At 45.9% G+C, this 22,927-nt stretch overlaps 1 protein-coding gene across 1 annotated transcript in view; it reads left to right on the top strand.

Annotated features, from left to right (window-relative positions):
* The first annotated feature begins 3,469 nt into the window (after positions 1 to 3,469).
* The window catches only part of ABCA1 (ATP binding cassette subfamily A member 1), a 128,475-nt gene continuing 109,017 nt past the window's right edge, over positions 3,470 to 22,927 (top strand). The window contains 1 exon segment of the mRNA XM_025433156.3: positions 3,470 to 3,674. The gene's annotated coding sequence lies outside the window, so the exon portion shown is untranslated.

Below are 22,927 nucleotides of genomic sequence, written 5' to 3'. Positions count from 1 at the left end.
TAAATGGAATTTGTAAGTATTCAGGGCCTGTGTGATTCATGGTTGACTCCGTAGATAGTGGTATTTCTTGTATTTTAAACATTTGAATATTGATTGCTTAATGATTTGTGTCTAACCATGTATTGGAATTAAACTGACTCAAATATGAACTGTAGGTCCTTTTAGTCCTCCTTACGTGAAAAAAGAATTACCTATTTTTCTCCTTAACTTTTAGGCACCTCACATTCTCCAACAATTCTCAAAAAATCCAGCTATTAGTTCTTAATTGTAACACATGCATCTTGAAAAGTTATTTTTAGAATACTTTCTTTTTTTATTCTTCATCGACTTCCTGTGATACTCTACTTTTTCAGTTTCCAAAGGAAGCCAAAGACTGTACATACCAACCAAAAACACGTGTCGTGAAAATCATTTATGTTTTAAACCATGTGCATGTGTACACTTGCGTAGGCCAGTTAATAGATACTACATATCAAAGCAACATCCAAGCAAAGCCTTTTCGGTAACACCTAACTTAAAAGTCTCAATGGAATGATAAAATTGAGTTTCTCTGAAGTTCCATGACCTCTAGCAGGGTCTCCAAGGCCACAGCTGGCTGAAGGGCGAGTCTGTAATTAGAAGACACCAGGGTGATCTCAGAATAGAACTTCAAGCCACCTGGGCTACATTTACAGAATCAGCTTCTCTAGAGTAACAGCAACAAAGAAGGGCCTTCCTACTTAATATTTGGAAAAGATCACCTAGGGTGGGGACTTGGGGTTTTCATATGGGTGTTAGCAGGAATCAGGAGTCGGAGGAAAGCTCATTGAGGCATACTCAGGAATAAATCAGCCTATGATATTTAAGGGAGAGCATTCGTGTTTACAAACTTTCTCAAGGGACACATTCTCTTACACCCTAACTTTTGGAATTCAGTATTTTTGTCATACGAACCTGTCACACTTGCAAAATATGGGCTCAGTATCAGCAGACATTTATGTCTGTCCTTGTGTCACTTGGCTAAATCACTTGGGTTCTTTGGGGACTTGGGCTCTTTTTTGGTAGAAATCAACAAGACTAATAAACATGTTTCCACCATTGTGGCGTGTTCATGTATTCTTTGCAGGGGTGAGCAGATTCTTGACACCACAGATTGTTCTTGTTAAAAATGATCACAGGGCTGCCTGAGTGGCTCAGTTTTTAAGCGTCTGACTTGATTTCGTCTCTGGTCATGATCTCAGAGTTGTGAGCCTAGGTCAGGCTCTGCACTGGGTGTGGAGCCTGCTTGAGATTCTCTCTCTCTCTCTCCTGCTCCCTCTGCCCCACCCCCCATACCTCCTTACTTCCCTCTCAAAAAAAAAAAAAAAGTGATCATGTTTGGTGTTAGAACCGTAGACTTATGTATTTAATTTAAAATCAATGGCTATCCTCTCTCTGGGGCTTTTCTTCTTGGGCTCACCTCTTTTATTCACCATCCTACCTTTGTCTTTCTTGTACAGAATTTACTGTCACTCATTCCCCAGTAGCACAAAGTGATTACTTTAATAGGGGTTTTTTGGAGGGAACCATAGCCTTTAATGATTTTGATGGTGGGATTTTAAGCACATTGATAGGTGAGTGTAAGATGGGGGGGTAAGGCAGGGAGTGAGGAGTCCAGGAGAGCTAATCATTCCCCTGATCATACAAGGAAAGCTTTCCTTGATATCTAGAGGGTCAGAGAGATTACTTTTAACTCTTTGCAAGGCCTGGAGTTTGATGGTTCGGCAGGGGAAGAACCTCATAGGCCATGGCTGGTATCTGAAAATGACATTAACAGTCAGCTAGTAACACCCTCTTTGTTTATAGTACTCTTCTTCCAAGGAGGTCAAATGAACAAAATTCACTTTCAGAAAATCCCTGTGAGGCAGAGAGAGAGAGAGAGAGTATACACAGTCTATTTTACAGATGGAGAAATGGAGGCAGAAAGTTGCACATCATGTGGTTCAGCCACATTTGACCCAGAACCCAGTGTCTTGGCCAGAGTTATCCTTTGAACCAAGGCAAGACGCTGCTGGGCCCTGGGCTTCAGAAGGCTTGGCTCTGGCCCTCCTCATAAGGGTGAGCACTCCCAGGGCCACAGAGCCATGCCACCGGAGTTAGGAGTACCCGACCAGGGACCCCAGAATTCCTTGCCCTGAGGCCCCTAAGTGCACTTTCAGAGCCTGCATGGGCCTCCTCACTGGATCTGTCCTGAGCACTGACAGAAGCACTGATGTGTGTACCTCTCTCTCCAAGTCGTGGTCCTGACTAGTGAGTACAGTGTGGTGGGGTGTGGTGGGGTGTGGTGGGGTGTGGAGTGGTGGGGGCTTGTACAGCTGAAGCCCACTGGAGTTTAATGGAGCTGGGGGTGGGAAGACAAGGGGTTTGACACCCCCCCCCCCCACCACATTCTTGTCAAAACTCAGGTCAGACCCTGAAGAGTCTTTATGTGAACCTGCCCTTCCAGGTTGCTTCAAAGACATCTTTGTCAAGGCAGGAGACCTTTATTTTACATTTTGTTGGCTGGCTGTATGATTTAAATATTTAGACAAGGTTTGTGGGCCTCCATTCGCACTTGGGCTTCTGTCCCTCAAATGTTATGGGCTGTGTGCTTCTGAGTGTCATGGCTAAGCCAGAGGAGGAAGCTGGAGAACTGGAATGGTTCTATAATTTCACAACCGTGATCCTCTAGCTGCACTTTGCAAATCTACAGAAGCCAAAACACGAGCTCTGTGTATTTATCACTGAGACTCCCACCAATATAATGAGCATAAAAAGGGGGACACTCATTCACATTGTTCCTTTTTTTTTTTTTTTGTGGCCTCCCACCTCCCCCTCGGTTTGCAAAAAGAAGGAGCAAGAGGCTTTTCACTGGCCCTCGCAGGGACCTGGGAGGCCCAGGCTGGGAATCCCAAAGGCAATAAATAAGTCCCCTATTGAATACCAAAGTCAGGGTTTGTGGTGGAAAACAAAAACTGCTAATTATCCGGAGGACTGTCCGTCTTCCCCCACACCCTGGGCATTTGAAAGGAAAGGCTAAAGGGTTGGTGTCCGGAGGGGTTTCAGCCGCTCAATCCCTCCGACCGGGGGGAAGTAACAAAGGGGGGAAAACTGCTGAAAGCACGAGTTTGGAGGAAGCGGCTTCCACCCGTGCTATTGGCCGAAGGGAACGTGCAAGGAGACAGTCCCTGGCTCGGCCCCAAGCCCCGGGCTGCGCGCTCTCCCCGGGCAGGCGGGCTCGGGCGGGGCAGGGGGCTCCCGGGGCCCCCCGCGCCCCTGCCCCCCGCCCCGCGCCCCCCGCGCCCTGCCCGGAGCAGCGGGACGTCGCCCGTTTAAGGGGCGGGGCGCGGCTCCACGTGCTTTCTGCTGAGTGACTGAACTACATAAACAGAGGCCGGGGAGGGGGCGGGGAGGAGGGAGCGAGCGGGCTTTGACCGGTAGTAACCCCGGCGCCCGGCGCAGCCGAATCTATAAAAGGAACTAGTCGCGGCGAAACCCCGGTAATTCCGAGCGGGAGCGGGCGCGGCCGGCACCTCCGTCCCCGGGGCAGGTGGGACCGGCGCACCCACAGCCCGTTTCTCGGGGTGCTCTGCCCCTCGCCCCCCCCGTGTCCCCCCTTCTCCGGAAGGGTTTTCCAGGGGTGGGGGCAAAGACGCGCACAGAACAGTGGAAAGCAGGTAAGAGGCTCTCCAGCGACCCGGGCGTTAGGGATCTTGCTTCCGGGCCGCCGAGGCTGGGGAGGCGCGGGGCTGGGGGCGGCAGCCCGACCCCCTGCAGCGGGTGGGGCGGGGGCGGCGTAGGTGGGGAGGGCGCCCGGGACCCGCGGGAGCTGCCGCGCTCGGGGCTCCGCCGGGAAGCATCCCTGGGCGCGGGCGCCGCGCGGCGGGGGCCCTGGTGGCACCGGGGCGCTGCTCCCCGAGAGCCGCACCGGCACCCCGCGCTCCACTTCGTTGCGGAGAGCCCGAGCCGGCCGCGAACCCCTCGGGCCGGGGGGGGGCGGGGGGCGCAGCCTCGGGCCGTTCTTCCCGGGGCCGGCCTGGCCGGGCTCTGACCTGGGGCTCGCCCCGTGCGCCCCCGGACCGCCCGCAGCGCGCTTCCTGCGCCCCGAGAACTCGACCGGGCGCCGTCCCGAGCGGGCTCTGCCGGCGCTGCGGGCCACTTGGGGGGCCCCGGGGCGCCCGCCCCGCTGGGGTCGCGGTCCGTTCCTTTTAAAGACAAAAGACTTAGAAGAAGAGGCTGCGGAAACCTGGAGCTGAGGTGCGCGGCCCCCCGCCCCCCATCCTTCCTGCCCTTTGCCGCCTGGTCTCTTGGGGCAGCCTGAGGCCGGGCACGGGTGCGGAGGCCGCGGCGAGACGGTGCCGCGGAGTGACCGGGAGTAACCCCGGCGGGCGGCGCGGAACTCGGAGCTCCGCCGCGGGGCTGGGCGGGGGGAGGGGGGGCGGGGATGGAGGAGGAGGCGGGGGATGCAGGGGGGCGGGGATGCAAGGAGGGAGGGGGATGCAAGGAGGGAGGGGATGCAGGGGGGCGGGGGGTGCGGGGGATGCGGGGGGAGTGGGGGATGCAAGGAGGGAGGGGGATGCTAGGGGGAGTGGGGGATGCAGGGGGGCGGGGGATGCGGGGGGGGATGCAAGGAGGGAGGGGGATGCAGGGGGGGCGGGGGATGCAGGGGGGCCGGGTTCGGGCTGCCGGTGGCTTCGGGGAACCGGTCCGCAGCGCCTCCTGGCCGGAGGGCCTGGGAATCGACCCTGTGGCCGGAGGGGGGGCCCGGGCTCCGGGAGGGGCTGTCGCTCTGGGGTTCCGACTGAGATCCGGTGGAGACGGGTGGCTGGAGACGGGGAGGAAGCCCGGGCGAGGAGGCCGTCCGGTGGTTCCTTATCAGGATGCTTCGATTCCCAGATCCATGTTACAGGAGAAGGGTCCTGGCGCGGGCCAGAGCCGAGGCTGTGTGTAGTGGCTTTACCAGCACTTATCTTATAGAAGGATATGAACAAGATGCATGTGTGAGAGACAGAGAGAGAGAGTGAGAGAGAGAGAGAAGCCTCTGGCCCTGGAAGCAGTTGGCCCCTATCTTTTGCAGCATTGATACCGTCAGCTTTTAAAACCCCAAACTATTATTCAGTGACACCTCGCACAGAGAGTGGGTGGTATATATACATCCATGTAAGAGGACATATTTGATATTATGAAACATTTCCTTGGTGATGAAAATCAGCAAGTCACTTTTTAAGGGCCCCAGCCCCCCTCCCCCCCCAACCAAGAACACCTTACAAAATTTTCCAAGTTCAAAAGCAGTTTTACTGTTTTGTTTGTTTGTTTGTTTGTTTGTTTGTTGTTTTTAAACAATCGTTTGGGACCCAACCTAGGTTTTGAACTTCTTTTCAGACAGAACTTAAATCCTAACTTTAAAAAAGGGCTTCCTTTCTCATCTTGCCTTTTATTTCAGCCCATTTTTCTCATACCTGCCACAAAAATAATGGAGGTTTCCTGTTGTTTGAATCATTCCCTTGAGACACTTCTCCTAAACCAAAGTGTGAAAGCACGGAGAATGTTCTGGAGTAGGACCTCTTCAGATAATAAAATAATTTTCAGGTGCAGAGTGTTCATTGTCAGCCTGTTCCCCAAATGCTCCTATACAGCAAATAATTCATGACAGTTTAAAGAAATTTTGGATACGCAGAGCAAATTGGTATCTACTTGAAAAACAAAAAATAAAAAACCCCAACAGTAGTAGAATCAGATTGGCCAGGCTTAATGATTTAAGGGATGAGAATTGCTGTTCTAGCCAGAGTAATTCCCTTGCAAGGACAAGCCTCATGTTCCACAATGACATATCTGATTGTGAAGGGGCCACCTGTGATATGTGTGTCTCCTCCTCATGAGCATCTGAAATCTCAACCTTCATAAATATTTCAATCTACATCTAAATGGAGGCCTGTAATGGACACATTTTTTTTTTTTTTTTTTTTTTTTTACTTACGGCATATTTACAGTTCATATGAGACAATGGTCAGTCTAGGATTCAAAAAGGGTGGTTAGGGCTTGGTTGTTTTCAACCTCTGCTCTTGGAAGTCTCAATGCTAACATTATTAAAAATGAATGAGACTCAGCAACACAGCTTTTTATTACCCTCTGTAGTATTTCCCTTATATGGAGAGAAGTTGAAATATTTTTCCATCAATTTTTTAGGGATCAATTCTCCCATAAACCAAGTGACTTAGGCTATGTTCATAGTGATTGAGAATTGTTAATATTTTTGCTATTTCAATTTCTAGCTCCTAAAGTAATAGTAGACATTACCTTAGATGCTTTAATTATGAACATTTTGGGTATCTAGAAATTACCAGTAGACATGTGGTTTTGTACTTCTAAAATACTCTCAGATCCAAATTTTTTTTTTTTTTTACACTGTCTGGATGTTAAAGAAATAATGCAAGTAAAATGCTCCTTATGGCTGATATTGCAGCATCAAATTTTAAATAATCTTTCTGGAAATTTATTTAATGGTTCTGGGAGAGGGCCTACATGAAAAACTGAAACCCTCTTCATATCTGCATGTGGAAATAATCATAAGTGCCACAGTTATTGCAATGTTTATTTAGTAGTCGCTATACAGCACTGTGTGCCAAGCACTATTCCAAATGCTTTTCAAATCCTAACCAATTTAATTTCTATAACAAACTTATTTACTGTTCCTAATTTGCAAATTTAAAAACTGAGAGGTTAACTAACTTGCCCCTGGTCACACATCTTGCAAGTTGCAAAACCAAGATTTGAACCCAGCCCATGAGCCCCAGAGTACTTTAACACCCACACTAAGCATTGGTACAATTTCAGCTGCTGTAAGCAGAGGACTTTCTGAGGATGCTTGTTATGTTTATGGTATTTCATCTGCTAGAGACCTTATCAGACTCTACAGCCTGTATCGTATTTCCTTACTGCTGGCATTGGGCCAACCAAATTCTCTTCAGCTTGGGACATAGATTGCATAGGGGATTGCAACACTGTGGAAAGAACAGACAATAAAGTTTACTCAACTCTAATTCTTTTCTTGGTTTAAAATAAAAATTTTACTGCTGCTCCAGTCAGATATTTGTGAGGGGGTCTATGATTCGAAATGTTTTCCTGTGTAATGCACATAAAATGGAACGGGAGAGTGTTTGGCTGGAAAAGTGTAAGGGACAAAAGACAAAGAGAACTATTAGTTTAGCTGTCAATCCTAACTTCGGTGAATTATTTTTTCTATTGGTTATAATACAATATAATTTCTGCTTGTTCTATCCTTAATTATGTTACGGACCTTTTGAAATAAGCCATTTCTCTGTGACTGCCATCACTGTCTAGGAAAATTTAGCTATTTCTTAAGGCATCGTTCTTTGAAAGTAAATACATTTCCGAAGTCTGCTTTATAAAAGTGAATTAAAATGTTACAGTAAATTAGAAATCAACTCTTAGAAGATATTTCTGCTTGGTTAGGAAAAGTTTCATTTATTGTTGATTTACTGGGTGCTGGATATAGTTTTAAGCATTTTACTTGATAATTCAGTTCATTCTCATGAGAATCATGTGATGTGGGTACTGTTCTCTTCATTTTACAAGTGGGGAGACTGAGGTATAGACAGATTAATGAGCCTGATCATGGGAGTTTGCTAAGTAGTGAAGCTGAGGTTGCATCTCGGGGCAGCTTAGTTTCCATGAATTTACCAGTATCGGGGTAAGGACATTGTCAAAATATCAGAATTTTGAGGAAAGAAATTCTAGCAAAAGGCGAAGAGTGATTCTCCTTTTCATTTGGATATTTTCACCTAAAAATAGCTCCCTGGACAGGTAACCAGCCTAGATGTTGTTCGAGAGGTACATTTTAGAAATATTTGAAGCAAGAGAATAAAAATCTCATATGTAAAATTGCTTTCAGATAGAGCTTTCAGTGACCCCGCGTTGTGTTGAGATAATAAGCTCTATTAAAGCAGAGAGCATTTATGAGAAGAACAAATTGCAGGTGCATCACACATGGTTCCTAGAACAAAATAAAGTTTGAAATCTTCTCTTTTTCCATTTTGAGAACTTACTGTAAGACCTCATTTGAATGCCATCCCTCTCTTAAACTGCTGGATTCACTTGTCCCTGCCAACACTGAGTGAAAATTATCCCCTTCTTTTTTACTCCTCTAAGATTGGATTCCTGCACTGTTCATGCCATGTATTTAATTGCATTCTTTTGTTATAGTTAACATTATTTGTATTCCTCTTGAGTGTATGCTTCTCCTCAAGAAGGTCTTTGATTCATTCTCCTCAGTCCTTAACTCAACCCCCTTGGTACGAAAGGGGTTCAATAAACGCTGACTTGAGCGAATCAGACAAAGAGAATGGGAAACTGATGTTTGTTTGCTGTATTCTAAAAGATTGATAGAATGGTGGCAAATCACAGACAAGCATTAGAAATAAAATTATATGAGAAATAACCATAGTTACGGTTGGGCTTATGGTAGAGATTGAGGAATTTTAGTATGCAGTCAATTTAGACCAGCTCACTTTTTGTAGAACAAACAATTCTGATCCCATTCAGTTTCATTTCTCTTTTTTGAGGCAGCTGTGATTTGAGAAAATGCTATTATCTGTGACATTTCACTTTCAAGTACTTTGATTTGCACATTAATTAATTTTTTAAAATAAGAATGAGATAATTCACTAAGTGATGTACAGTTTAAATACTTAAAACCCAGAATAACCTTTTATGCATAGGGTCTGTTCTTTTATTCATCCTGTGTGTATTTGTTTAAAAGTCTATAGCGTTTCCTATGCCAAATCCAACTTCCAAGAAGCATTTGGAAGCCAAAGCATTTTATCTGGCTAGCCTTGAAGTCCAGATGTTTTATCATAACTGGTATTTAGTGTGGGACATTTCCCAGAAAGAATTTTGCATATATCACCAGTCAGTGGTTATCATTTATTGGGAGAGAATTTATAATGATTTTGAGCATATGATGAAAACAATAGATTCTCTTCAGAAAAAATATACATAGGCATGTACACTCCAAATTTTACATGTAATTACATATATTTTACATATAATTTCAGAAATCCACTCAAGAGCCATGTGACCTTGGCAAGTCATTTTACTTTTACAAGATTTAGGTTCTTGGTTTATAAAATGAAAGAGGATGACACACATGACTTTTAAAGAGCCCTTCTGTGTTTACATCATCCAGTTCTAGGTTTGTATTTAGGAAAAGTATGATTCTTCATTTAGAGCTGCTTAGAGATATATCCTGCAGGGCGCTCTCAGCTTTAGTATAACAGATCATGTGGGTTTCCAGAGGGAGAGGGGGGACGCCCAGGGAATTCCTAGGAGTATTCCAGATGAGAGTGAAGGTCGTACAGGACAGGGGATGGGAGGAGAGGAAAGAGGGGGCAAGAAAGCTGTTGAAATGGCCTGCTTATCGGTGTTAATGGAGAAAGACCTGAATCATAGAACCAAAGGAAGGGGGAGTGGATTCTTCTCAGTAAATTTCAGTAGTGCAAAAATGGTTTAGTGAGACACTGTTCTCGGCTCCAATTCACCATTTGGAGAATCTCTTTGAAATAAAATAAATAAATCCAATAAAATTGGATTCCCAATCTTGGACGTCTCCATTATGGGTATAGGTTTTGCTTCTTATACTCAACTGGTAGTCTTGTGAAGCCATTATCTGGAAAGGCGTGCCACTGCCCCTCAGAGGATGAGAATCGGGCTAAGGTGATAAGGATATTCCTAGATAGAGCGGAAGACACTCACTGGGGGTGGCTGGGCAAGACACAGAGCTTTCTGAAGCATTGTCCTGAGTTTGTTGTTTCAGAGATCACAACAGATTGGGACCAGAAGGAAGAAGATGAGAAAAGGGAACAAGGGGTTTCAGGATTGGAGCAGGAGGGATGGGCATGAGAGGAGGAAAGCCGCAAAGAAGTTGTTCGGGTTTCATATCCCTATTTATATTTGCTTTGCAAAATCCCTCTAGGATGCCGGGTTGGGAATCATTGGTTTTGCCAAGGGTCAAGCCAAGCTTGTTTTCTTGAAGAAGCAACTCCCCAAGGGGGTGGCAGTTTGAAATCAACTGCATCTGGTGTTTAGATGATCCAAGTTTGACATAAAGCAACGCTGATGGAGGCAACAGCTTTCCTTGGAAAGGCAGAGAGAAAGTGAAGACCCAGAATAATGAGTTTGTATTGACCTGAGGACCCTCTTCTACTCCCGGGTGCGGGGCTTTGAGATGGTGGTGGCTGTTTATCTTAGCTGGGGCGAGGTGTGGTCTGCGGTATTTGAAGAGGGAGGGGAGAGGAAGATAGATGATTCAAAAATGTATTAATGTACAAAATGTGTTACTGTGAAAAAGTGGAATGTACGGAAAATACCATGAAACTGAAATTCATTTCTTCAGCAAATATTTTTTTCAAATATCAGGTGAAGTACTAGGTGCTGAGCAAATGTCAGAAGACTGAGGATCTGCCATCATAATGATGTTTGGCTTGGCATTCAGGGCTCTTTGAAATAAGACTGTGACCTATTTTGACAGTTTTATCCTCGATTCTAAGAGGCATACTTGAACTCAGCTTGGTGAATCTCCTTCCACAGGTTTTCCTCAGGTCTCTGACTTGGACTTTAGGAACCCCTTTCTGCTGGTTTTTGGCTTCTCATTGTTCTGGAGTCTTATATTCTCTGTGGTTGCTTGTATTTGCACAGTGCCCTCTGCTCCTATTCCTCAGGGGCTGAGATTTTACCCATTGGCCGTGGGTAGATGAGAGCGCGGCTAGGGCTAGGCTTTCCACCTCATCACCTCCTGTCGTTGTCACCCTCTATTTGATAGGCGGCACATCAGCCACTCAGGTTATTTCGGTTGACTCCGTTTTTTGTAATCATCAATGAATTTTTAAAAATTAACCTTATGTGGGCCCTCTAAATTGAAAACATTAGAGTTGTCTCAGATAAAAGATAACTCACAAACTAGAATGAAAACAAGTTATTTTGGTCAACAGTCTATAAAACTTGCTTTTGACGACACATGCTAGTGGACTCTGACACTTCTTACCTTGTTAAAAAAAAAAAGGCGGTGGGGGGGACTAGCCTATATTAAAGAGGTGCTGAAGAGAAGGCCAAGCAAAAACTTTTTCCTTAATGTAATTAAAATTTTTTAAAGGCCAAAAAAATGGGGCAGGCTGGCTGGCTCAGCGGTTTAGCACTGCCTTCGGTCCAGGGCATGATCCTGGAGACCTGGGATCGAGTCCCACGTCGGGTTCCCGGCAGGGAGCCTGCTTCTCCCTCTGCCTGTGTCTCTGCCCCTCTCTCTCTCTCTCATGAATAAATAAAATCTTAAAAAAAAAAAAAAAGCCAAAAAAATGCTGAAAAGAAAGATTTTTTTCTCATGGTGTGAGTCAGAGTTTACCACTGTGCCTGTCCCTCTAAAATCCTCTGAGTGGAATTTGAGCAGTTCTTAAATCCTTCTGGTGTCACTCTTCCCACGTTTGGGGGAACATTGAGGTTGCCTCATTTTTCAGATGGTGCACCTGAGACAGAGAGTAGTAGTTAAGGGACTTGTTCATAGTTCACCTGTTTTGCTAATGGCAGTGCCCGGGTTTCAAACTCAAGTCTGATACCTGAGCTCTAGGCAGTTTTCTTAGATTCAGAAGATCTACTCCAACCTCTTCATCACCAAGACTTGTCTTCTGTTCTGTGGCTCAGAGTGCTGGAGTGACTTGCCTAGATTCCCAGCCCAGCTGGTCACTAACTGGAAATTAAAAACTCGGCCCCTTGTGTCTTTAATCCAGGGTTCTTGCTACTGCCCCCTAATTTCGGGTAATATTTACAGGGTCCTTTCAGGAGAGAAAAAAGAAATTGTGTCTATAAAAGTGTGCCCTTTTCAGCTTAAAACAGACACCGAATCTTGAAAATTGGACTGGCCTCAGTTATTTATTGTCTGTTGATCCAATTTAAATCTTAAGGGGTTGTTCAACTGTATTTTTTTTCCTCTCTCTCTTCAATACAAGTTGTTCCTTGGTTGTAAGTTTGAATCGGAAGGAAATCCCCACAGCTGTCCTGAAGGTAGAGTCTTTGCCGGGGTCTGTTTCCATTATGCAAAAGTATAAAAACTCTGTGCTAATTTTGGCCGGTTAAGATTAATTGGGATTCAAAGCAGAGTGGTTTTTCTTGTTTTTTTTTTTGTTTGTTTTTAACTTTAATGATTGTGTTCATTGTAATAAGGACCTTGAGTTCAAGAGAAAGAAAGCCTTTGGTCAAGTTGTGTTTATTCAGTTGTCAGTCCTGTTGCAGGATTTGCAAATTTAGTGGAATTAGTGCCATTTCCCAGTTTTCAATCCCGGTCACATTTCACATGATCACAGCGTGGCTTTCTCCTCCGCTGAGCAAATGGAGGGTTGTCTGACACTTGGTTCCCAGTGGCCTTCATTAAGGCGCATGCTTGTGCCCCGGGGGCTGCACAGACCAGCAAGGCCCTCTGTCCTTTAGGCAGACCTCCATTTGGGGACTCTGGTGCTCACCTGAAGTAGACACTTAGCACATGGCAGTCTGGCTAATGGGATTGTGCATTTGCATGCCACTATAAAACCACTGTCAAGAAAAGTAGGCTAGCAGGAGTTCCACCCAATAGATTAGTGTCATTTTTTCCTCGAGCACTTTTTTTATCTGGCACATAAAATGTTTGATTTGTGAAAATCTTAATGACAACATTTTCTAGAAGGTATACTCAGAATCATAATGATATTGCAATAATACAAATCTGTTTCCTCTGAGAAGAGCCTCCCAAACCTCAATAATGGAGTTCATGTTGCCAGTATTTAAAAAAAAAAAGAAAAAAAAGAAAAAAAGGCTAACATCCTTGGGTTTTTGTTATTTCAGAATCACAAGTATGTGGATTTAAACTTGTGATCTTATTCCTCTTTCTTCTTTTCACTTAGCAAAGCAGCCAGCAGCATGGTTTGTTTTGGTTATTATAGAGAAGGAGTTCAGTGGTAGCGTTGGGAGGGCAGAGCTTAGACCCCCTGCACCTGTGGCTGCTCTGAACCCAAACTGAATTCTCACTTACCTAGTTACCTGGTCCCTGATGGGCTGCAGAAACAGAAGTATCGCAGGCACGTGACACAAGCTGGCACTGCCTTAAGAGCTGAGAGAAGGTGTTCTGGACAGGATTGCTGGGTTTGGTCACATACTCAGCTAGAACTGGATGAGAGCCTGAAGATTAGGTAACTCGTTTTGGCAAAAGTAAAGGGAATAAGTATTGAGGTGGAAAAATCGTATGCAGGTGTTGCTAGGCTTTACTGAGTGAGGTTTCAACTTGAGCCTTGGGGTTTAGGGTTCAAGAGCCCTGACAAGTGCTGACAGTCTTATGCTTAGGGTGAGCCCTGAGGGGAGGTGTTCTTGTAACTGGCGTGCTTACAGGGGTTATAGAGCCTGTGCCTGGCAAATTACAGATTCTCCTTTGCTCACATGAAGTCAATGAAAATGAATGTCCTTCCCAACAAATTAGAGCAGCTTCAAGGACGACCAAATTAAATGCACTCCAGCTTGAACCTGAGTTTCTATGAGCACAGCTGGAAATTTTGTCTTGCTTTTGGGCCACCTGAACCTTCACTCTCAGTGAAGTTTCTGATTTCTTACTGTAGCGAACCTGCTTTAATTCTCTCTCATTCCTGAGGTCTAGACTTCAGAAGCCTTTGTTCTGCAAATATTTGAGGGGCATGGAGTCATCCTGGGCCCCAGGGCTCAGTGTGGCAGAGAAGAAGATGTTGGGACCCGGAGCTTGCAGCAGGTGGTGTGCAATTTGGCAAGGACTGCCTGGTAAGCCAGTACCCAGGAGAAGATTGTAGGGAGAGCTGAAAAGACGGAGGAAGCAGAAGGCCCAGGTTGCAAATAGGTAGCTGATGTAGACGCTGGAGGAAGGTGGGGTGGAGAGGGGAACAGAAGCCAGGCGCTGAGGACTTGGAGGAAGGCAGCAGTGTGCTTGCATGGAGCAGAGGAGCCGATTGCCAAGAGCCCTGAGGATATAGTGTAAGTAAGGGGTGGGGGCCTCCACCAGGGGGTTTTGTGGTAAAACAATGCCTGAAGCGACACCAGGATTTCAGGGTCATGCTTTTACATCTTCTACTGAGCTGGGCACTGGAAAGAGCTCCAGTTCTTTCTGGAAGGGCCTTTGGGAGGAAGTAGTACCTTCTGTGGACAAAGAAGAGAGAAGAGAGATTCCTTTAATAAATAAACTGCCTACCTTGTGCCCCACCCTTGATGAATGCTTCGCCCTGTGAAGTCAGCAGCACTAATCAGTATAATAGCTCCCATTTACTGGACACTTACTTTGTTCCAGGAACTGACTGAATGTTTTGTATACATTATTAGTTCTTTTTTATGGAGAGGACACAGGGGCTCGGAGTCCCTAGGGTCCCAGCACTGGTGAGTAGCAGAGTCAGGAATCCAACCTTGTTTTCTCTGACTCCAAAGCCTCCTTTCTACTAGGCCAGTCAATTCAAGAAAATGAAAGAGTTAAGGATGTTGGGGGGGCGGGGGGGAGTTTGCTGTATAGCAGCATAGGCCTAAAGGAAGGGGAAGGCAGTGAGGGGGGTTTGAGTTCATCTGTCCCTAAGTCCTTTGAGCACTTTTGTAAAAATAAACCCTTTAGGCTAGGAGAAGTTTGGACATCTGAAGATGCTGACCCTTCAGAGATGTAAGCCAAACAAAATGGTTTTTGCTGATACAGTCACTAAGCCTTTTATCCTAAAATTCTCTTAGAAAACCCTCCTGCACCAATGATAGGGAAGGAACACGATAGTCCAGATTTTCTGCAAATAAAGGATTGATTGCTCATGGAGACTTGCTTGCTTGTGTTTCTACAGCTCAGGGTGTTTATGACTTCAATAGTTCCTTCTCTGCAGGTCCTTCTGATTTTGGCATCACGATAGTGGATAAAAAAAAAAAAAACGGTTTTCTGTGATCTATAATGTTGATAAGTTGATTTCTTTTCAACAGGAAAGGTTCTTTTTCCTCTGTCCTGGGCACCCCCCCACCAGAGAGAAAGCAAATAGTTGTATTGTTTGCTGAAGTCTTCCTTTGAAAGGTTGCCCTGTGTTTGTTTAATGGAAATCAGCAGGGGGAGAAAGCCTCTCTCTAACATTTTGTTAGAATTTCTCCGTAAATCTATAACAATGAAATAAGAACTTGGGTACAGGATGGATTTGTTTTTGGGAACCGGGGCTCTTAACAGTTTTAGATGTCCTGAGATTGTTTTAGCCAGTAGCAACTGCAATGTCGAGAGTGATAAATAGGATCTTTGGTCGTCTAAATATCGGTGACATGATAGAAATAGATTTAAACCTTGTGAGTCTCCTTTGAAAGAGAATTGTTGACAGCAGGAGAAATAATGCTTCTCCGAGGCTAGTTACAGATTTGACAGTATTCGTGGATCTCTTTCAGTTTTTGTGTGTTCATTTCATAGCCTTCATTTTGAAAATTAGCTATTAGCAGATCCTTTTGTCCAGGAAATTGAATATGTATTTCTCTATAAACTAATTGTTAGTAATAATCGAGGATGATGCATTTGGCACTTTAAACCCTCCCCACATGCCCGAATCACAGATTGTTAGAATTGATAAAATTCATTGGATCTATATTTTAAAAATAGGTATTGTGATAGCAGACCTTTTCCAGAATGATCAAAATCTAGAATGATAGAATGGCTTCCGTTTATCTTTGGCTTTTTACCTTGGAGAGTTTCTTACGTCTTTTTTCCCCTCATATTTGAGTATTAATATATGACGGTTTAAGTAGGAACACACCCTCAGGGGTGGCCGAGTACCCGCACGTGCCCTTTCTACAGGCCTCTAAGGGTCTAATGACAATGAAGGGCAGTCTCACTAAGTTTGTGGGTCTACAGGATGGTTGGGAAGTGGAAGGGGGTGTACGTTAGCTGGTTGGCAAGGATAGCCTTAAGGGTAGAGAGCTTGGTGGCATCTGGAGACCAGAAAAGTGAAACTGAGGCAGTCAGATGAACTTTAGGCTTACTAACACTCAGCAGGGGAGAGAAGTCACAGTCCACATCCCCTCCTTCCCTCGCAGCAGCCCCATCCTGTCTTCAGTCATGGGTGCAGTGAGCCCGTGGCAGCCTGGTTTTCTGACTGTCAGTAATGTCATTAGCCTTTTCTCTGAATGTGGCTACTGACCAGAGACAGAAGCTCAGAGATGCAATTAAAGACCTTTCCCAAAGCAAGCATGCTCTGCTGGGCTTACAGGTTTCATATCCTAAGTTTACAGGACCCTCCACATCTCTCTGGAGATGAGGTGGCGTAAACATCTGTGGTTCTTGCTCTTGTATCAACATCTCATGAATAGGCAATCAGCTAAGCTTTAGTGCCAACTCATTTTCCATTCATGTGTGATATGGTTAAATCCTGCCTGAAAATCTCCCTGCCGCTCTGTAGGTTACTGGCCAGCCGCTTATTGACATAAGACACCTAGATGCGTGTCATCAGGAGGGATGCTAAGCTGTTGTCACAGATTTCAACTTCTGTCTCACTCCTGGTAACTATGTAGACATTTGTCAATGAAGTAGAACATCTACTTTATCCATCTGTCTGTCAACTAGTTAGACTTTAGAGAACTGTCATATTCCCCTGTTTTGGAAAAGTGAAAGCTCTTTGCTGACTGCATGTTCTGGGTATATGAACCGTTCGGGTAGAACTCATAAGAAAAATGTGTTCAGGAGAAGAAACAGAACCTTGTAGGAGAAATAGGATAGTGGGAGAGAGCATATGACAGTTGTTGAAACAAATGCTTCTTGGGAAATAGGGTAGCTCAAACTCTAGGGGTTAAGTCTGGGCAAGTCCCTTGCTTTTTGGAGGCTTCAGCTTCTCTATAAGGTTGGGGCAGGGATGTGGTGGGAACGGGTCTCCAGCACCACCTGGAGCTCGTTCTATTGGCTACTATGGCCGTTGACCGGAGTAGGGCCTTGGGAGGGCTTGTTCTCTTCTGCTCAGAGGGGCCAACGTGTCGGCCCCAGTGAGCAGTGGTGACGGCGTGCTCCCCGCTTGAAGGCGGCCCTCCTCTGGCACATGCCCTGCTGAGGGCTCGACTGCCCCGGCCTTCGATGGCAGCGCAGCCCCATGGTGGCGAGGAAGGCCTGGCTTCCTGCGCTCCCAGTGTTCTTGCCCACAGGAAAATGACCAGCCAACCCCTTGGTTACTGCGGAGACTAAGAGTTCCTGGCAGCAGTGCAAACATGTGCATTTTTTCCCCCTATGACATTTCCGCAGACAGATTTAATGCTTTAGAAGGGTAGATGGCAGTCACGGGAAGTAGTTCCTGTTTTTCTTTTGGCTTTGCCAAGTGGGAAAAAAACCCTCTTACCTTGTCTTTTTAGCAGGACTTCCCTCTTTCTCTCCCCTCCTTTCTTCTATCTCTGTTTTTTTTTTTTTTAAATATTTTATTTATTTATTTATTTGACAGAGAGTGTGGGCATGGGTGTGTGTGCACAAGCAGTGGGAGGGGCAGAGGGAGAAGCGGACTCCCCTTGAGCAGGGAGCCCTGCATGGGGCTCAGCCCCAGGACCAGGGGATCATGACCTGAGCTCAAGGCAGATGCTTAATCCATTGAGCCACCCAGGGGCCCCTCCTATCTCTCTTTGTGAAATTCCAAAGAGCTGCATGTTTTGGTGAGGAAGGGGGATGGGGGAGCAGTGTGGTGGGTGCTGACGGGAGTCCTAGACTTTCCTCCTCACACCAAGCTTCCTGCAAACCTATAGTTACAGTTTTTTCTTTGGCCAGCATCACCGAGTCTATCTGACATTCCAGGTTTGGGTTTAGGGAAAAGTTGAAAGAATTCGCAATCCCAGCTGTCATTTGGTGAGCCTTTTGCCAGTAGCCCAGCCCAGTGTCATTTCACTGTCCTACAGGCTCTTCTCAGAAAGGAGCCACCCCTTCCCCCATGCTTTCTGTCCCCTTACTCTGCTTTATTTTTCTTCATTACTACTACCACTCGCTGCCTTAACAACCCACAATGGTCTATCTTCCACCTCGAAGAGAAGTTCTACAAGAGCAAGAACTTTGCCTCTTTTGTTCACCTCAGGATCTCCAGTGTCTAGAAAGCACCTGGCACCTAACAGGCACTCAGTAAATATTTGTTGTGCTAATGGGACCCTTGCAGAGTTAAGGCGGCCTATTTGTTGAATGACTATTCAGTGAATATTTTATCTACTCTTCACCTTGCTAATGAATCACACAATAAGCAATCTTTATACTATATAGTTCTCAGGTTCTCTAAGGCATGATTGGACTTGTGGAGTATATTAACTATTAATAAAGAACGCAAGTGATGTTTCGGAGGCAGAGGGTCGGGTTACTGATACACAATTTACATACAGTTTAATTTACCCTTTTAAAGTGTACAATTTGATGAGTTCTGATAAGTATATGTAGTTGTATAACAATCATGGTCAGGGAGAATCCCTGGGTGGCTCAGCGGTTTAGCGCCTGCCTTTGGATCCTGGAGTCCCGGGATCGAGTCCTGCGTCGGGTTCGTGGCATGGAGCCTGCTTCTCCCTCTGCCTGTGTCTCTGCCTCTCTCTCTCTCTCTCTCTCTATGTCTATCATGAGTAAATTAAAAAAAATAAATAAAATTAAAAAGAAACAATCATGGTCATGCCACAATCATGGTATAGAATATTTCCAGCGCTCAGTGCTGCTTCTGCAATCTGTTTTTGCCTCCACCTGTTACCACTAATCCAGTTTCTGTCCTCATTGTTTTTCCTTTTCAGAATGTCCTGTAGTTGGGGTCCTATAGTAGGCATTCTCTGTGTCTTGCTTATTTTCCTTCGCATAAGGCTTCTGAGATTCATCTGTGCTGTTTTAGGTATCAGTAGTTTGTTCTTTGTTTTTTGCTGAGTAATATTCCATTTGGATTTATCCCTTAGTTGATGGACATTTGGGTTGTTTTTAATTTTGGCTATTTCATACATGACTTCTTTAAACATTCACACACAAGTCTTTTGTGAACGTATGCCCTCATATCTTTTGGGTAAATACCTGGCATGAGATGGCTGGGCTGTATCATCAGTCAGGGTATAACTTTACAAGAAGTTGCTCAACTGTTGTACAAAGTAATCTGCTCCATTTTACATCCCTACAGGCAGTATATGAGAGTTCCAGGTGCTTCACATACTGGCTAGCACTTTAAAAAAACTTTTAATACTTCCAGCAGATGTGTTGTAGGTATTTATTGTGGTCTTAATTTGCAGTTCTCTGCAACTAACGATGTTGAGCACCTTTGCTTATTTCAGAAGATTATATTTTAGCAGTCTGTTGTATTCTGTAGATACTAATAATTTTATAGTATCAGTGGCATTGGAAGTGAACATTTCTTTAAAAAAAGTTGGTTAAAGATTTGAAAAGTCATGGGGCACCTGGGTGGGTCAGTTGGTTAAGCGTCTGACTCTTGATCTCAGCTCAGGTCTTGATCTCAGGGTCATGAATTTGAGCCCCGCATTGCACTCCCAAGTGTGGAGCTCACTTAAAAACAAAAAGATTTGAAAAATCACTTCCATTAGGTCTTTTTACAAAAGGGTGTGGAAACTATGCTACCTTTGGGCAAAGGATGGTCACCTGAGTGACGGATGACGTGACCCAGGGAGAGAGGACAGCTAGGTCTCTAGCGTGGGGATTGGCAGAAAGTAGATTTCACGGTTCTGCTGGCCTTAGGATGGCTTGCCCAGGCCTTGCTAAACCTGATGTTTGTCGGAAGTAGACCTAGATTTAATTACATTTTCCCGGATGCCCCAGGAGTCGCCTGGGAAAGCTCAGTAGCCCTTTGTGGCCTCAGAGTGTGTGATAGAAGCCTGCTGAACCTTGAGCTCCCTCTCTGGGGACAATTTGTGGGAATCAGTTAATCAAGCTTGAGAAATCAGTTACCACAGTCCCAGGAATGCCACCACCCCTACATCCCGAAACCCTATTTCTTTTGTCTATCTCTTAGTTAATTAAGCAAATATTCCCTGACTGCTTAGCACTTGCCAGGTACTAGGGAAATAGGGATAAAGAAAACAGGAGTGGTCCCCGCAGACTCAGAATGTGAGAGAAGGTGCTTCATGGGAAAACAAAGGCAGTCCTGGGAGCCCCGGAGGGGCTTGAACCTAGGTGTCAGGGTAGGGGGCCTAATCGGGACAGGATTCTGGGCAAGTGGCAGGTAGTTGGGTTGAGATCTCAGTCTGAGGAAGAGTTAGCCAGGCTGACAGTGCTGGGAGGAGGGGTCGCCCAGACATCAAGGGGTCCCGGGGTAGGAGAGAGTGTGGCCCATTCGGAGCCTGTAAGTAGTTTCTTCTGGGCGTGGTTTAGGAGGCGGGGAGCAGTGTGAGAGGGGTGGGAGTCATCAGGGCAACTAGCTAAACCACGACCCAGATTGGGCCTCATCCTCAGGGCAGTGGGGAGCCAGCAAAGCGTTCTAAGAGGGGGGATACCATAGGTGGATGTCCGGTTTCGTGGACAAACTGCAGCTGCTCTGTGATACACGGATGGGAGGGGGACAAGACCGGAGGCAGGGAGACCAGTGAAGTGGCTGCTGTGCTCACCCAGGAGTGGGATGAGAGTGGCCTATTGACTGGCGGTGATTGTGAAGTAGGACCCTTTCCAGCCAGTAACTGGAAATGTGCATAAGGGCAGAAGCAAGTGTGCCACTAACTTTGAAACATTGAGAAATCTAGTACATAGTACTGCATTCTTTTTGGTTTTGGTTTGTTTGTTCACTTCCTTGGAAAACTGATGTAGAAATGTCCCTTTGGCTTCAGTTACCTGAGCAGAGGGGTTTGGGCATTGCCAAACCGTCCTTTGTGGACAGAATTGCTCCAGCAGTGATCACCGTGTTCTAAAGTGGGAGGAGGGAAATAATGCAGGGGGCCAGGCCCAGCCAAGGTGCGTGGGGGATTTGGGGAAAGAAGCCTGCCTGCCTGTAGTCAGCAAAGCCGGAGCAGAGTCTTCAGCGCTGCCCTGGGGTCCTTATTCCTAACAACCTTCTCTGAATGTCTCTTAGAGGGTCCCTGGGCTCAGAACCCCTGTCTGGAGACCCAGAGACTCTACTTTCAGGAAAACAGTCTCCAAAAAACCTCTTCCTGGCCTTTCTCATCACGGACACTCTTTTAAGGTGTGTGTTGTCTTTTCCTCTGAGATTTTCCACTCAGACTTGGGGGATTCTGTGCTCTGGTTTGGCCACGGGGGTCTCCAAACACCTGGGCTCTTCAGATTTCATCCTTCCTATTTGGCCCCTACTACCTTTCCAGAAACCCATGATGGGTTCGCTAGGAATAACAGAATAGAAAAGAATGTTTGGACAGGATAGAACCATTTCTCTGTTAGAAGATACCGATAGGACAGAGAAAGAGAAGTGGGGAGAAGGGAACTCGTTTCTTTGGCACTTCTGGCGTGCCGTGTGCTGTGTCAGGAACTTACTTATATTACCTCATTGAGTTCTTCGAACTTCGCACAAGGTAGGTGTTGTCATCTGCATTTTTTGATGAGGAGATCGATGCCCAGAGAGTATAAAGGCCTGGCCAAGGGCACAGAATTGGGACTAATTCCTACTGGGGCTCTTTTCTGCTGCGTTACTTTTCCTTTCATTTTTTATTTATTTTTTTAATTTTTTCTTTCTTTAATTTTCCTTTTAAAATTATAAACTGTCTTCCAACCTCCTCATTGTTACCTTGGGCATCTGAAAAGATGCATGTAGCTTCTAAATCAACTAAGTGATTCCTGGAGAGCAGATCTGCATGAGAAAAAATCTAGCTAATTATTTATTTCAGTATTTCTGGAATGCAGGCCCTACCCTAGGCCGCTTACAAAACAATTTGGGATTGCAAACATGTCTCAGTCGCATTCTGGCTCTCAGTGCCTGGGAGGTCAGTTGACATCTTTAAACGACAGATTGCGAACCAATGCATTGCTGGTTTAATTCTTCTTTTTGGGGGTGAGTAATTTTGGGGGCCTGTGTCCTAGAGGTTTGCTGAGCAAATGATAAAACAAATCGGTCCTAAAGCTTGAATATTTCAGAGGAATTCCTGATTTGCTGGATTGTCAATGAATGAATTAAAATACATAATATAATAGTAGGGTCCTTCTCAGACACTGAAAACTCCCCCCAATCTCTTTTCTTCTCTAGAGGTTTTAAGTGCAAGTCCTTGAGGGGTGGGCAACAAAGGAATAAAATCCTGCTAAAGGCCGACCTTTGCATTGCATTTGGACTCACAGAGTTTTGGCCCAGTACCTGGTTTGGTGTCCACAAGTGGTCACTGCATCAGTTCCGTTTGCTGTTTATCCCTCATGCCTCGTCTCCCACTCCCACCTCTGCTCCACTGGAGGCCACAGTGCTGAACTGAGCTCTTTAGAAGCAAAGCTGGTTTCTGGTTTCTGCCAGGAGTTCGCGACTCCCAAGTGCCCGCAGGGCCTACCTCTGACCTGTGTGCTCCTCCCTTCTCCTCCCACTTCTCACTTTCTGCCCCTTCCCCAGCTTTAATTGTAGTATGGATGCTTGGGGTTATTCCAGCCTGTAATAACACAGTTGTCGGGTGGGCAGCTGGGACACACAGAATGTTGTATCCCCTGTTTAGGAGAACCATCCCTTCCGCCAGCATGGTGAAACAGTCCCCAAGGAGGCACCTGCGGCACCTGACAAGGAGTAGCCGGGCCCTCTGCGCAGGTGCGGGCTGCAGGTGCGGGTGGCGCGGAGCCAGGGTGTACAGATGTCTGGACAGTGGGAGCTTGTTGGTCTCCCAGGCGATGCTCTCCACCTGCCTTAGCTGACTTGTTTCTCCACGGGGTATTGTTTTCCTTCCACCGACACACAGCGCTGGGATTGTCGTCCTCACCTGGGAGCCAGGTGTCGGGGCCACTTCCTCGGTGTTTACGCACCGTCTCCCAAGACACGCT

The sequence above is a fragment of the Canis lupus genome, chromosome 11 (assembly GCF_003254725.2).
Source record: "Canis lupus dingo isolate Sandy chromosome 11, ASM325472v2, whole genome shotgun sequence".
Taxonomy (NCBI): Eukaryota; Metazoa; Chordata; class Mammalia; order Carnivora; family Canidae; genus Canis; species Canis lupus.
This window is presented reverse-complemented; position numbering and strand designations above follow the sequence as displayed.